The sequence below is a fragment of the Pezoporus occidentalis genome, unplaced genomic scaffold, assembly GCF_034315485.1.
Source record: "Pezoporus occidentalis ecotype Australia unplaced genomic scaffold, CSIRO_AGI_Poc_V1 ctg106, whole genome shotgun sequence".
NCBI lineage: Eukaryota > Metazoa > Chordata > Aves > Psittaciformes > Psittacidae > Pezoporus > Pezoporus occidentalis.
Window position 1 is genome coordinate 394,275 of NW_026912843.1, and position 14,872 is coordinate 409,146.

The window sequence follows — 14,872 nt, forward strand, 5'->3', positions numbered from 1 at the left end:
AATGAATTGGACTAGGTGACCTTCAAAGATCCTTTCCCACCAAAATTATCCTATGGTTTTGTTATGAAACAAAATGGAGAAAAGGATTTAAAAAGTTGGGTTTAATTTGAAAGTAGAAACTCACGGAAGTGTGAGCCTGCGTTTTTGTGAGTCATGTGCAACTGTTGGTCTGATGGGACCTCTGGAGTCAAAGGGTCCTACCAGTCTTAGAACACTGATTTGAAACGGCAGTTCGTGCTTTATGGTTGGTGTAGGAGGTTATGCTTTCTGTGTGGCCAACTTGGCTTCCTTTTTGATGTTTTATAGTTTTACATGACAGATATATGATTTTCTGTTGGAGTCTTTAGTTGATTCCATCAGGGGGAATTCAGACAGGCCGAAGTGGAAGGTGCTGAAAGAGGAGTGAAAGCAGCACAGGCTTGTCCTGTGTAGGGAATTTGAAAAACATTACAGATATAGTCTCAAAGTCTTTCCATTTTAAATATTATTATGGAGTTGCTTGCAACAGTGCTAAGTGACCTGCCCCACATTTCTAGATGAGTTTTCCATTTACTGTGTGAAATTATATAAAAGTTAGGGCAATGAGAAAAAAACGTTGACTTAATCTGGACTGCTTGAGTCCATGTACTTGGTGCTATGCAGGAAGTTTGTCACTTGTTTCTGCAGTATAATTACAGTGCTTCTTAATTAGTGTTTCTGTTGTTAAAGCACCCTTCCTGGAAGTGTCACCTTCCATTGGTGAATTATGCTGCAGTGGGATTAGTGATAGATGCACCACAAAATAGTAAACAAAAGAAGACAATGAGCTATGACAAAATTTACACTCTATTAACTTGAAGGTGGCGCTGCTGAAATACAGGGTGGGCTGATTACGGTTACAGGGATAAAAATGAGTGGGTAACTACTGCTCCTTCCCTTGTTAAAAGGAGGATTGCCAGGGGAATTCTCACTTCATCCTTCAGAGGCCTCCATAGGTAGAACAGAGAGGCAGAGCAGAGGTAGAGGTGCCCAGCCTAGGTCAGAGCAGAGCCAAGGGGCAGGCAGTCCTGCAGCTAGAGCTCTGCCAGTCAGGAGATGTCTGTCCTAATCTTGGGGTGTGAGCAATAAAATTAAAGTAAATCCTGAGGCACTTTGCTGGCAGAACGAGATGCTCCTTCAGACAGAAGGCTTCCCAAGACTTTTAGGATATAGTTGTTAAAGGGAATTTTAGCTGGGTAAAGCCTGACGTATTCGACCTGCATGAAAGCAGTCAGACTTCTGTCCCTGTCGAGTGTCTGCGCCGTGCTGTGTTGGGGTTACTCTTTCTCCGACGGTGTTTTTTTAAATGAGTCTTTCAGTACATCTTCTTTCATTCCCACTGTAGTGTTTGCAGGCATACCTTAGGTAATGGTCCTTCCTTCTGCCGAAGCTGAAAAGCCTAAAATATTGCTGTTCCTGCTACATAGGTAATGTGGGTTTTGAAATGTTGACCCTTTTCCAAAGGGCTCCTTTTGTAGTGTTCCTTTCAATATTGTATTCTGATCATGGATTTGCAGATGCCGGAGTTTCACTGCAGTTCTTAGGCCTAGTGCATAAAATGAGATGTTCCAGAGCAGTACTGGTTAATGCACTGCTAAACAAATGATCTCTTGGCTAAAAATGTCTTGGAAGGTTGATTCTGGGAGAGAATTTTAAACAAATAGAGTCAGTTCCCTGTAAGATGGAGGCATAGGTCTGAGGCCATAATCCAAAAAAGGAAATTTGTTTAAGTAAGAATCTGGTAATAAACCACAGAAGGTCATGAATATCTCTAATGCTAAATGGGAAATAAAAAGATTCTAGAGATAAGAAGTAGAACTGGAATTAGAAATGTGTCTGTATCAGCAGGTCATTTGGTGCATTAGGAGCAGATCAATAGGATCAATAGCTTGAAGCAGTCAGTGCTGGGGCCTCTGCATCTGTGCAGGTTTTATGTTGGGCTAGATTTTGTCTGAGCCTTTGGACTGCATGGGCTCACTGCATGTGACAGCTTTCCAAAGACCTGCAATTGTTTCAGATCTGTACGTGGTGGGTGCTTTTGGTGTGAACCTGCAGTGGGGCTTCTGCTTTGCTTCCTCCAAAAGAAATTTAGTTCATGAGCCCCAAAGCTGTTCTGCAAACTGAACTAACATGGAATAAAAAGGGATGGTTGTAGGAGTTGCTTCAGAACTGCAGTGTTGCTCAAAACCAAAATGTGAATGTAGGACATAGCAATGTCATCTAGCTGTGAAGCCTGTTGTAAAAATACATCATCCTATCCTCTGATGGAGAAGCAGAGGTCCTCCTCTCTGCAAGCAGAATTTATCAAAATGAACTCTATTGGGTTAAATCCATCTTTTTTGAAGTTGATGGCAAAGCTTCAGCTGAAGTAAATGGGAGTAGAATTAGGCCAACACTGATCACTTAAGGGAGATATAAATCTAGGCTAGAGAAAAGGCAAAGATCAACTCTGCACAGATACAGAAATAGTTTCTGTCTGTTATTCCACTTGTGACTCCTGTGTGCTTCAGTAGGAGTTGGAGGGCTCATTTCTAGGGCAAATGTCACTTAAATCATTATACCAAGTTTTAACACTGAGTTGGTGGTTATCAAGTGGGGGGGGATGTGTCTGTCATGCAGTTCTGGCTGCAGCAGAGCATTTCTGTCTGTGGACACTGCTTTTGAACGTCGTTAGACCTGTGAAATGCTGCAGGTAATGGTAGGCTTTGATAAGCCCTTTTCCACCACTGTTACTTTACTCTTGGTGTTACTATTCTTCAGACTTCCTTGACAACTTGTGAGCAAGGACAAGTAATTCAAAGTGAAATGCTTTCATATTTTTGTGCTGAGATACTAAATAGCTTACGTGAGACTAGTCAGAAAGACTTCAGCAAGCGTCTACAGCAGCAATATTACTTTTTCCTCTACCATCTGTGATAACAGTGTTTGGATCTCTACAGGAGGAGGCCGCCTGTACTCTGCGTATCTGTTTTTTCCTCTACTGGGAATAGCAATGACAGTACAAAGAAATCTGAATTTTGCTGGTCAGTCGTGTGATGCTGAAGACGTGAGCTCCTTTTCATTCACTGATTTGCTCCTTATTTGCTTTTCTTCTGTTGTGTTCGGACAGAGTCTTTCTAATCTGTTTGGGAATAGCAGAGAGGCATATGTCACTGCAGTAAAAGAAAATTAGGCCATTTAAGAGATTTTCTGTATCTGTGTGCTGGGATTTCATTCTGGTGCCTGAAACATCTTCTGTAATAGAAATATAGCTCTGATGATAATGTGTCGAAAGGAATGACAAATCCACCAGTGGTTCTTATGCAATGAAAATGGCAACTTCGCGTGATTCATGTTTCTTCCTTTCAAACCGTGGAGCTAGTCTGAAAAGGAAAAACTCGTCTCTCTTGGTCCTCTGGCTTCTGTGCATCTCTGCTGCGGGTATGTCTTTATACGGATAGAACCCTGGGGATGTTTTAATCATAAGAGAAAAAGCGCTTTGCAATTGCAGCGTGGCTTCCTGTCTACTCTGAACTGCATCCTCAATTATATTAATCTGACTGTTGCCTATTTAAGCATCATGCTACATCTTGAATGACAGTGGGGTAAACAGATTCAGCAAATAAGCTGTTGTTCCTGTGTGCTTGCAAGTGGCAGATCAGGTCAACCAGAGAAGCAGATAAACAGGCACATACACAGATTTTCCTGTGTCATTGCCTTTTGGCTGTGATGTAAGTGAAGAGCAGGAGTACAGAGAGTGCTACAGGAATGTTTTTCACCCTGTTAAAAGAAGGTGTACAGTGTACGTGGTTTTGGCAGTCATGGGAAGGCATGGGCGAGCTGCAGCTTTGAAAAATGCTAAAATAAGTTGAGATGGTAGATGAACATTTTTACTATTTGCATAATTTCTTGAAGGTCACTTGAGCTGCTGGTACAGAGATACGGAGATAGTCTGTTCTGCTCAGTGTGTTCCATGGGTGCAGCTCCCAAGTGCTGGAATAATTTTTGACAATAGGACTGAAGGTGCTTTCTTAAGTAGTTGTGCCTGAATTTGCTAAGTTCTGTTCTTGCAAGGGATTACAAAAAGCAACCTAAACATCAGGTTAGTGAGGAACATATCTGAGGAAGTGGTTTACATTCATTTTCAAAAGCAGCAAAACAATGGACACTCAAATAGATGTGAATAAAGCTGTGTATTTAAAGTGCTCACCTCAGGTCTTTGCACTGATTTACAGAGGGAGTACCAGGTTTATGTAAGCTGTACCAAGAGGTGGTATCTGGGTAATCCACAACCTGGCTGGCTTGCTCCCTGACATCGGGAGCAGCAGACTGCATATGCATTTTGGGATGACACGTGGGTTTGGTGCATGCAAGTCACAGATGTGGTTTATGTTTTGATTAGTTTTGCTTAATTTTCTGAGATATAAGTTTATTTATTTTTTTTTTTTTTTTTGGTTGTATTCAAACATGCCGAGATTGTTGTTGGCAAATTGACAATTTCCTTTCTTTATTCTCAAGGTTGCTGAGGGGGAATGCTATCCTTGTATGATTGCTGATTAAAACACAGATTCAGAGATTGCTCAAAATTGTTAGAAGTAAGGTGGCTTTAATTCCCTGATGTGTGAAATATTGCAGATGGGTCCACAGAACATAACTATGAAAAACAAATCTGTTGTCAGGAGGTGTGAATTTGCTTCTCTTGGAAATATATAGGAGCTGATTAGTATGCAAACCTCGGGAACAGCTGGATTACATTTTTTGCTTACTTGCAGATTTCAGGTATTAAGTCAGTGCAGGGGGATGAGTCAAGCAGTGCTCTTAAGATTAATCATGGAAATCCCAGTGTTTACGATATGGTTGTGTTAAACTAGTACACCTGCACACAACCTGATAGTATCACTGATTCTTGCTGTTTTTAGACATGGATCTCTGCAGAACTTGTGACAAAATGCAGGTAATTCCTTGTTACCCCTTCTGCCTGTAGAGGCAGGGATTAAATTTTGTTGATTCATTTGTAGATGTATCTGCATCTCTAATAACGGAATCCTTTGCCTGGGCCCAGTGACCGATGGAGCGACGCGGAGTTAGAGTGAATCTGTGACTGTCATTCATGGTCAGGGAATTTCAGAAGTTCAGTTGTGACAAGAATTCAGAGATTTAGCAAAGCCCTTTTGGTTTAGAAATGGGCAGCAAAATATCATAGTAACCAACTGATGTTTCTGTAGCAGCGTTTATACCTAAAAGAATTGAGAACCCAACAAATCAATAAAGCAATACCATGTACTAGATGTAGCTTCAGAAATGGGGGTTGTCATCTATCTCAGCATTTTGGGGGGGGTTTCTTCCAAATGTCTCAAGATACTTCTTCCAAAAATTCTCTTTTAGGCATTTTTTGATACTCTGATAGGAAATGAATGCAAGGCTTACTTAAATTTCATTTTCAAATAATCACTTTATGGTCAAAGGCCAGAACATTCTGTGTTGCATCACTTTTTGAGAGATATAATCAACAGAGGACCTTTACTTTTCTTCCCCAGAAACTTTATTTAGATGAAGAAAAGGTATGCTAAAAAAAAATATGCTAAATTCCATAAGATCTCAGTTATCCCCAAGTGTGTTCTACTTACAAGAACAGTCATTGGGTTTATGCTTTTAATTTTCAGATCTGCTTGGAATCAGAAGTTAAAGCTGTCATTTCTGGTGAATGCATAATTAACAGCACTTAAACTAATTGAAACAGAATGTTTCAATCTCAATTGTTAAGGGTGTATGTTGTTGTTTTGGTGGAAGTCATTACACACACATGTAACCATTCCCAACACCTTCACATGCAGTTTTGGTCTCTTCAAAAGCAGCTGTGAAGTTTGCTGAAGTCTTTAAAATTTGGAGCTTCACAAAGCGCTAGTGCTTGTTGTCTTCTAATGTAGAAGGGCCTGAGGAGCATAGGAAGTTAGGGTTTGGTGCCCTGTTCCGTTTGAGATTTGAGCCGAAGTCTCCCATCTACCTAGGGAGAATTCTAATAGTATATAGAACTATTCTCATGCTTTCTTCTGCTGACCATTAAATATGTGGTGGTTTGATTTTTCTTCCTACAAAGTGGAACAGTTTCATCTTGAGAAACTAAAATCAGAGCATTCTGGTCTGTACAATCAGGTAAAAATCTTGGCGGGCAAATAAAAGTGGTGCAGTTAGATATTTTCACCCCCCCGCCGGTGGCCTGAGGGCAGTGGTGGCTGAAAGGGGCAGCAGGTAGCATGGAAAGCCCCACATTGATCAGCATCCTAGGCTTATCCTAAGCTAAAATTGCTGGGTAATTGCGGACAAATGGTGCAGTTTGATAGAGTGACATAAACCTAAGATGCTTATCTAACAGCAAGGTAATACTGAAAAAGGCAGTGCTTTGTGGAGCTGTGGGAGGAGGCTTTTGCTGCTCCATTTGTTCCATGCTGCCACTTTTATGACCATGCCATAAGGATACATGGGAAGTTAACCTACAAGGAGTTGTTTTCTTTACCTCCCCAAGTAGACTCACTGTTTGTCTTGCAGAATATATATAGGGTCAACAAATTATATATTCTGATAGCAGTATAGTTACCCAGCACTCAGTATTGATTTACAATTGAAAAATGTACATTTGTTCATGAATAAGTAGTGCTCATGTTCCAAAATGGAAGATTTCACTGAGGATGCTTGCTGTCAGCCTCTTAAAAAATACCTGTTCAGCCCAATTGCCTTTGCTCATCCCCATCCCCATGGTTCAGAGCTGAGGAGGGAGTTGTTCCCAAAACAGACAATTTGCTGGAAATGGATTTTTAGATCAACACATTTGATTACAAGGAGAAATCAAACTAGTGCACTTTGTGCACCACAGGTCTGTGTTCTCTGTGAGAGACATGGTTAAAATCAGCAAACAGTTATGCTCTGTAGCAGCTGAGCCATCCAGATGGTCTCAGTTTATCCCTCATTAAAACACATTTCAGTGTTCCAATTGTTAGATAAAGATAGGCCTGAAGAGCTGTGGCAAGGCCCATATCCTAAAAGAGAGGTCACAAGCATTCAATGAGAGAAAATACCTCTCGAAGCAGCACAGGGCCTGGCCTGTGCACTGGTTTCACAGCAGGACAAGGCAGCTCCCAGCGTGGGAAGCTGGGTTGAAGGGATGCGTGGAGCAGCACACCTGTGGGTCCGTCCAGCACTGCCATGTACCATGGGCTCTGCCCTCTCTCGTGTTTGTGCAGGCTGAAGTTACTGGTCCCTTGCTTTTCTGGAGATAGTAGAGCTTTCTGATTTCGACGACAGCCTAGGACTTGGTATTATTGATTGCATTTCTTGCAAGTAAAGGCAGCACTGCAGTGTGATGGTGAAAGCGAGTGCTGCAGCATGTGGTGATACCTATCCTAGATCCTATGCCTGTGGATGATCTTGTCTGTCCCTTCTTCTGCTGTTACTTGAAGGAGACAACAGAAGAAAAGCAGCTGGAACAATCCAATCCACGTGTCAGATGGCCCAAAGTGCTATGATACCCATCTCTAACTTTCCATCTTCCCTCATTTGCAGGGGAATTAGTGTGGACCCAATTATGCTGAAATTTGAGTATCTGCTGACGAGCTTTGCTGGGCAGGAGCCTCTGTATCCTTCAGCTATGTCATTCATCAATCTATTATCTAGCGATGACCAACAAGAGAATTACTGAGAATTATTCAAAACCTAGGTGGAAATTCTTGAAGTATTTATTTCCTGTATTTTGATAACTCCCTATTACTGCTCTGGAGCCATGATAAATGCTTGTGTGGAATTACAGTTAAGATACTTTTAGAGAAAATTCCTTTTTCTTACTTGTCCTCTTACTTTTTTCCCATACATGCAGATAGCTAATGTGTATTAAGAGATGCAGAGTGGGAAGATTAATCTCTCTTCCCCCTTGCAGCTCCTAAAGAAAGTTACAGCTTTACAGTTTCGAAAGAGAACATTTTATTTTTAAGTTGCTATTAATAGAAAAGAAAATTAAAAGCTCATCATGGTTAGGATGAGATCCCAATTGAACTTGGCAAGGAAGAAGATATTTAATAAAAGTACCAGGCATGATGATGGCTTTAAAATAAACCTGTGTGTTAATAGCTAAATTGTGAGATGATAATCTGTTGGTCTATTTAAAACCGTATTTGTAGGTGGAGTTTTAGTATGGCCCCATAAATAACGTGGTGGTGTTAGTATGTCCCAACCTACTGTTTTTATTTTTTGGCTAATTGTATGATTTTAAGGTTGGGCAGCAACATCTACTACATAACTGTGATCGCTTTTTATCCATCAACTGATGTCTGCTGCTGTTTTATCAATGTATTTTTCTAGGCCACCAGCTAGGATAATGTGCTTGAGGGAAAATTATACCCTCCATCAGTGGTTTTGTTACAGCATGTTGTACATTATTGGTAATTTGAATGCACCCAGATAAAAATAGAAAGGTTAAATAGTTTTCCAAATGTTGCTGTTGTGAAGCAGAAGAGTAGTGTCTGTACTGGATACATTTTTGAGGGAAGAGTGATTCCCCCTCCACCCTTTTAAAACAGCTTGCTAAATCAAATAGCTTTCCTTAGAGCTGAATGTGAAGAACAGTTTGCTTTTGAAATGCCTCTCCCCAGATTCTTTTTATTCTTTCTAAGGAATTTCTGGGACAGCTTTGGCGCACCCCTGCATGTCCAGCCGTGGCCAGGTGATGTGGTGCTGCACCACTTGGGAGGAGCTGAGATCAAACAGTGCCAGTCCCCCCTGCAGCGCGCTCCCCGCTCTGTCAGCCCTAGCGCAGGGTGCTAGTTTGCTCCTTTATTGTATTCCCAGTGGTGTTAAACCTTTGTCATCTTGCTCAGGTGTTTTCAGTAGAAAGGAACAACGTCATTCTTGTGGTTGAGGCCTTTATACGGTGTGTCCCTATGATTTCAGTAAAGCTGCGGTTTGTAATTTCTTTTCCAAAACAACTTCTTGATTCTCTGTATGTGAGAGTAATCTGTGCAGGGAGCGTTTAGCAAAAGTCTGGTATTTTGATTGATTTGACTGATACATATATACTTTTAATCCTTTGTGAATGTCCTATTTAAAATCACTGCAGGCCATCACTGTATGTCTTTCAGCTAATGCCCACTGAGATTTAAAACCTCCTTTTTGGCTGCTCTCTTTCTTAAGAGTGACCTTGGATGACAGCTTCTATTGTACAACTGAGTCCTGCAGGGAATTTTCTTTTTCTTTCTCTCTCGTCTCTCTCCCATCCTTTTACATGGATTTACGTGCTGCTGACTTTACCTCTCTGGTAGCTCTGCTTCTATTTCAGTGTGGTGAAGATGTTCATAGCTAGAAATCACTGTGGAGAAGGCATGTTTGATTTTTTTTTTTTTTCTTTTTATAGATTAAAAATTTCATGGTAGATGTTAGATTCTGTCTTCCATGAATGCTGCCCATCCTTCTCCCCCAGTTAAATAGAACAAGAATCACACGTGCTTTTTGTGGCAGGTAATAGCAATAAGCTACCTGATGTTTGGCCATACAAGTTGGGAGAGGTATAGGTGGCTTTCTCTTTGTGTGGGAGCTATATGGGGTGACTGTTTGTTCTCTTCTAGCTCTGTTGGCTGTATTTGTGAAAACCTCTAAGGAAAATCTAACCAAAGTATAGTTTCAATTGCAAGATATTATTGTAAGTTTGTATTACCTGCAGAATCTGCGCATGCTTGTGGCTGAGGATGTTTGCGTTTGAAGCTGGAATGAAAAGCTCTCAAGGTTTGGATCTATGGTTAGTAGCTAAGATAGGTAATTTGAAGGTTTTAAAGAGAAATGTTGTAAAGCTGGGCCTTTTGATATGACTCTAAAAAAGTTTTATGCAGCTTTTTTTGGAGCACAATGCAGTTACATGTTTATGAAGAAAGGTGTGTTTTGTCTTCTACCATATAACTTGTTTCCCCAAGATGCAGCAGAGCTGAAGGATTTTTCTTCCTGTGTTTGCGTACTTATGCACAGAGTTCAGTGGCATACAGGAGATTTAAACAGATGTGAAGTTTTATAGGAACTTAATTCTAATATGTGTCCTGGGGGTCTTAAAATACTGGTAGCTTCATTTTTCAGTAATCCAAAATCTCTTAAAGTTTGATTTTTACATTTGCTATATTTTCACATTGTGCTGTTTTTGAATTTTGAGGCATATATGGTTTATGTTTAGCATGCTGTGTAACGTATGGTCACGCAGCAGGGTAGGCTTTGTTTTTATATGTTTACTTAACTGATCTCAGGAGGTAGGTAAGGCAGCTATGTGTCTTAATTTGACATAATTCTTGATGAGATTTAGAGGTGTGAGCAAAACAGAAGAAAGAACGCAACGGTATTGTCAGCACTGTAATAGGAATTGCTTTGTGTCTTCTTACCCATTACTGTACAAAATAGGGAGGTACTGTGTGTCTGTGGGGAATGATCACGTAAGTCAAAGGGAGAGGAAAAGCTGTCAATAGAAAAGAAGATAAAGATGAGGCTGGGTGCAGTCTGGAGCAGCCTTTTTCTCCACTGCAGAGGAGTGATGATGCAGGTTGGGGTGCTTCGCTACTGAAAGATGAATGGCAACTGGGTGGCATGCAGGGCAGGCTTCTGATGTCATGGAGGTGGTCCAGAGATGGGTCTGACTCTGCAGGGCAGCCATACAGTGAGGAATACAGCATGTACTGTTTGTTAGTGTGTGTGAGGAGCAGACCCAGAGAAGGCATGGGTTGTTTCACTGCTGGTGGCTGATGTAACTAGGTAGGAAGCAGGATAAGAACAATCTGAGCTTAAAAGAAAGCTTTTAGAACTTGTGTGGCTTTTACAGATGTACATTGTGCTGCTGGGAAGCACTGGTGTCAGCTTTGAGTGATGTGTTGTGGGAGTAGACCACTTGGTCTGTCTGTGACTGGCACCTGCTGGACTCGCATCTCCTGTTCAGTGAGATGTGTTGGCTCTTTGCTTAAAAATCCTGCCTGGCAAAACTAAAACATTCCACGTGGCTGATATCCCGGTACTGCATGTAACCCTTTTGTGGTTCGAGCCCCAGAAATGAAGATGGTCACTTGCTTTGAAATATGTGGATAACACCACCACCGAAATCTGTTGTTGATGGTTCTTACAGCACCAAGCGCAGTTGTTAATTATAATTTGGTCTCTCTGCTCTCATTTTGGTGGACTACATATAAATTTTTTTGAACAAATAGCATGCAGTTTTCCTTTACAGCCATTATGGGAGCAGTGTGTATGAGAAATGTGCATGTTCCAATGCGACTTGTATATATTTGTAGTCAGTCATGAAGGAGCGATATATTGTGCTTTTTTAACAATCAGATGGTATTTCTTTCATATTTTGTGTTCTTCCTGTTTCATTATTCTGTTTAGAGTCCTCTTGCATGGAACTTGGGTTTTCTTAATCTCTTTAACCACCAATGGTGCTGCACTAAAAGCTTCAGTATTGCTTTCATGGCTTTAAATCATAATAGCATAATAAGATGCCTCTTCTTGAGAACCCTCTGACAAATACAAGGCGGAGTAACTGCAAAAATTGATTCCTCTGCTCTCAGTTTTAAAGCCATTTGTAGGTAAAAGACATTATTGCATGTATAAGGCTGAAAGCAACCTGGTCTAGTGGGAGGTATCTCTGCCTCCATGGCAGGGGATTGGAACTGGATGACCTGAATGTCCTTTCCAACCCAAGCCATTCTGTGATTCTATGAAATGGAGCATTTTTGGCTAAATATAGCAATCTTGATTCCATTTTGGTATGGCTGTGCTGTGACTCTCCTGTCTTTCAGTTGGCAGCCTGTTAATATGCTCCGAGTTTTTTCCTTCTTCTAAAGGTGGACTTGTCTATCGGTAGGTAACCAGTCCTTTTCACTGCTGATGGTTGGTTGCTTTATACGGTAGCTGCTGAGAGAAGAACAGAGAAAACAGCATAGCAAGTCCAGGGCTGGTTTTGTTTGGTTTAATCTTTTCCCTGAATGGTTTCCCTTGGGTTGCTGTGTAGAATTTTGAATTTCTTTCTTGGGGATCTGAGTGTCAATACTCGATCATACTGCAGTAGCTTGGAAATAGATGTTAAAATGTGAAAGGTTTTCTCCGTGAAAAATATGTGGATTTAATCTTGCCTGTAAATTGCATGTGTTGTGAAGTAGTTGTGGTAGGTTCTAGAACAAACTGTGACACCTCCTAAATAATCATCGATCCCAGGAATACGGCTATTAAAATAGGTGGTTTTAGTAAAACAGCCGCTGGGACTTTTGCATGCTGGATGTAATTTCTATCTACATTTCATGTTAAGAGTACAACCCCCACTGACCTGTTTGCCATGATTGCTGACAGAGGTTCAGTTTTTATTCTGGTTTCATCCTTGCCATTTGAGCTGATGTAAGGAGATACAGGTTGACCAAGCAAGAGTTGGTTTTGGCCTTCAACCCTCAACGTTCAGAACAAGACACACCACAATGAATTTTGCTGCAGCTGATCAGTTACGGATTTCCTCAGTCTTTATTATCTATGCTGTAGAGCCATACTTATAAAAACCAGGATACTTGTCAACTTTTACTGCAAAGTAATCCATCAAATGTGTATTTCACATTAATGAGTGCTCTTCCATTGTGCTTCCTCAGAAGTATAGATGTGCTGCTCTTGCTTCCATCCATGGAGGAAGAGGCCTCCATTTATCTCCAGCTTATTTAAAAAATACAATTCTGGCCTCATTTAAGTATTTGAGACTACTTTTATGACAAAATTTGGGCCAGTACCAGAAATGTTTCTGCTATCACTCAAGAACTCTCTAAACAATTAGCAAGGCACTTTCCCATGCTGGTTTTCTGACATTTACAGGCCAAAGGAGGATTGTGAGTAGAAATTGTAGCTTATTGATTAAAAGGTTGATAGATGGTTCAAACACAGATAATATTTTTAAGATAAAAAGTCTCTGTCAAATACTGTTTCAACATCTGAGAAGGGGACGTAAATTGAGGTTAAGATTTATGTGTACTTACCAGGAGCAATGGCAGCATCTACCACAGTATTAAAACTTTGAATTAGTCTTAAGGTATGAAGATGAGAGAGGCCAGTTAATGTTGTTGTAATGAAATTATTAATAATGGACTTGAAAAAAAAAAGTTAGCAACCAAAGTGAGTGTCCCTTATGAACACAGGTTGAAAAAAAGCCCCCAGATTTTTGGTGGTGTGTGGTAGAGTAGGACTGTCGGATGCATTTAATCCGTGTCTATCAATCTGAAGGTGCTATTTGTAAGGCGCTAGAGAACCTCTTTCTTTTAAGATGCTCTGGAGAATTTAATAATTAAAATGAGATATAATCAGATACCAGGTAGATCTGAGCATAGACTTCTCAAAATTCCTTGACATTATGTGCTTGAAGCTGATACCTTCTTGATGGTAAAGGTCACATTGTAATTCAAATTCTAGATTTAAGATATCTGGCAGTGTGTAAGTGCAAATGTACAAGGAGCTCATACATGATCAGTAGATCTCTCTACTACACCACAGATGGATAATGCATCTTTTGTGTGTTTTATGCTAGCGAGAGGATGCCCCTGCCCCAAGCTTGGTAACTGGTTCCATGATCTGTGCTGGATCCCAGATCTGTTCTGGGATATGTTCCTTAGCTGATCAGCTGTTGCTCTTAGAGCATTTAACCTAAATTGTTTTCTACGTCTGCTTTAATGATAGCTGACTATCTGAATTCTGAATATCCTTAGCTTTTTTTCCAATTACGTTTTCAATTAAGTTGATAATGAAGTTTGGAATTGTGCCTTCCTTGGAACAACTGTGCTGTGTTTGTCTCTGTATAAAATGAATGCAGGTATACATGAAAACATGAATTTTCTAAAGCTTACAAAGGTGTAGAATGGGTCTCTGTTCAGTGACAGAAGCGCAACCCTGAAGAGCAGGAATGTGTGTAGGGAGGTGGTGAATAAAAGAAATCCAGTAACTGCTTTAGTGTGGAATTAGAGTCCTGAGAAGATAAATAGCTAATGAAAAACAACCTTTCATTTTATCACTGAGAGCAAAGCAAAACAAATTCATTTTAGTGTTAGCAAGAAATGAGAGAGGGTTCTTAACACTTGTGGTTAGTACAGAGTTTACTGGAGGCACAGGAGGTGGCTTTGCAGTGAGCAGGGCTCTGTGCCCCTTGAGGCTGGTGAGCTGGGCACCTCTGCAGCAGCACCTGAAGTCACCAGGGGTTGGGGGTGTTGCACAGCAAAGCCAAGAATATTCTGTAACTCAGACAAGAGCTCAGTGATAAGCAATAATAAATGGGATTTGGTTTCTTATTGCAGTCTATCTCCTAACAGCATTCATAAAGAGTGAAATTCTGGCGTCAGAGGAGGAAGGATTTCATGTGCAGGACCTGATCCAATCCCCCAGAAGTCATTTCATTGACTTTAATGGGACTGAATTGATTCCTTTAATAGTTTTGTTCCTGTTGGTAGTTCATGTGGCTTTGCTGTAAACATTTACATGAGTAATGGTGGAAAACAGACTTGGTATTGAGTTGTAGGCTGAATAACTGTACACTGTAGCAGGGCACTGGAGGTAGTTTTACTTAACAATTGCTATTTGAGGTTTATCTCAGTGTACTGGTAAAAAAAAAAGGATAAAAATTGCAGCAAATTTGTGAGCTTGATTCCATTTGGTAGAAGTCCCAGGTAAATAGGCTTGTTGTACAACTGCAACAAATGACATTTTGTGCCCCTTTAATAAGTATTTGTTTTGTGACAGTGCCTTTTTTTTTTGCTTCAGATAATCAACCATATTTTACAGGAGGCATGGAATCATTATCTGTCCTACCTGATAACAAAACTGCTACCAGAAGTCCAAGCTGGTTGGA

The 14,872-nt window shown here is 40.6% G+C and overlaps 1 protein-coding gene across 14 annotated transcripts in view; it reads left to right on the forward strand.

The window, feature by feature from the left end:
• Positions 1–14,872, forward strand: part of ATP2B2 (ATPase plasma membrane Ca2+ transporting 2) — a 309,277-nt gene that overhangs the window by 105,385 nt on the left and 189,020 nt on the right. The window contains exon 1 of one of the 14 annotated variants that reach the window (XM_062620109.1): positions 9,609–9,792. The exons of the other annotated variants lie outside the window; for them this stretch is intronic. The gene's annotated coding sequence lies outside the window, so the exon portion shown is untranslated. Of the gene's footprint in view, positions 1–9,608; positions 9,793–14,872 lie in introns of those variants that run through there. 14 annotated transcript variants of the gene reach the window in all.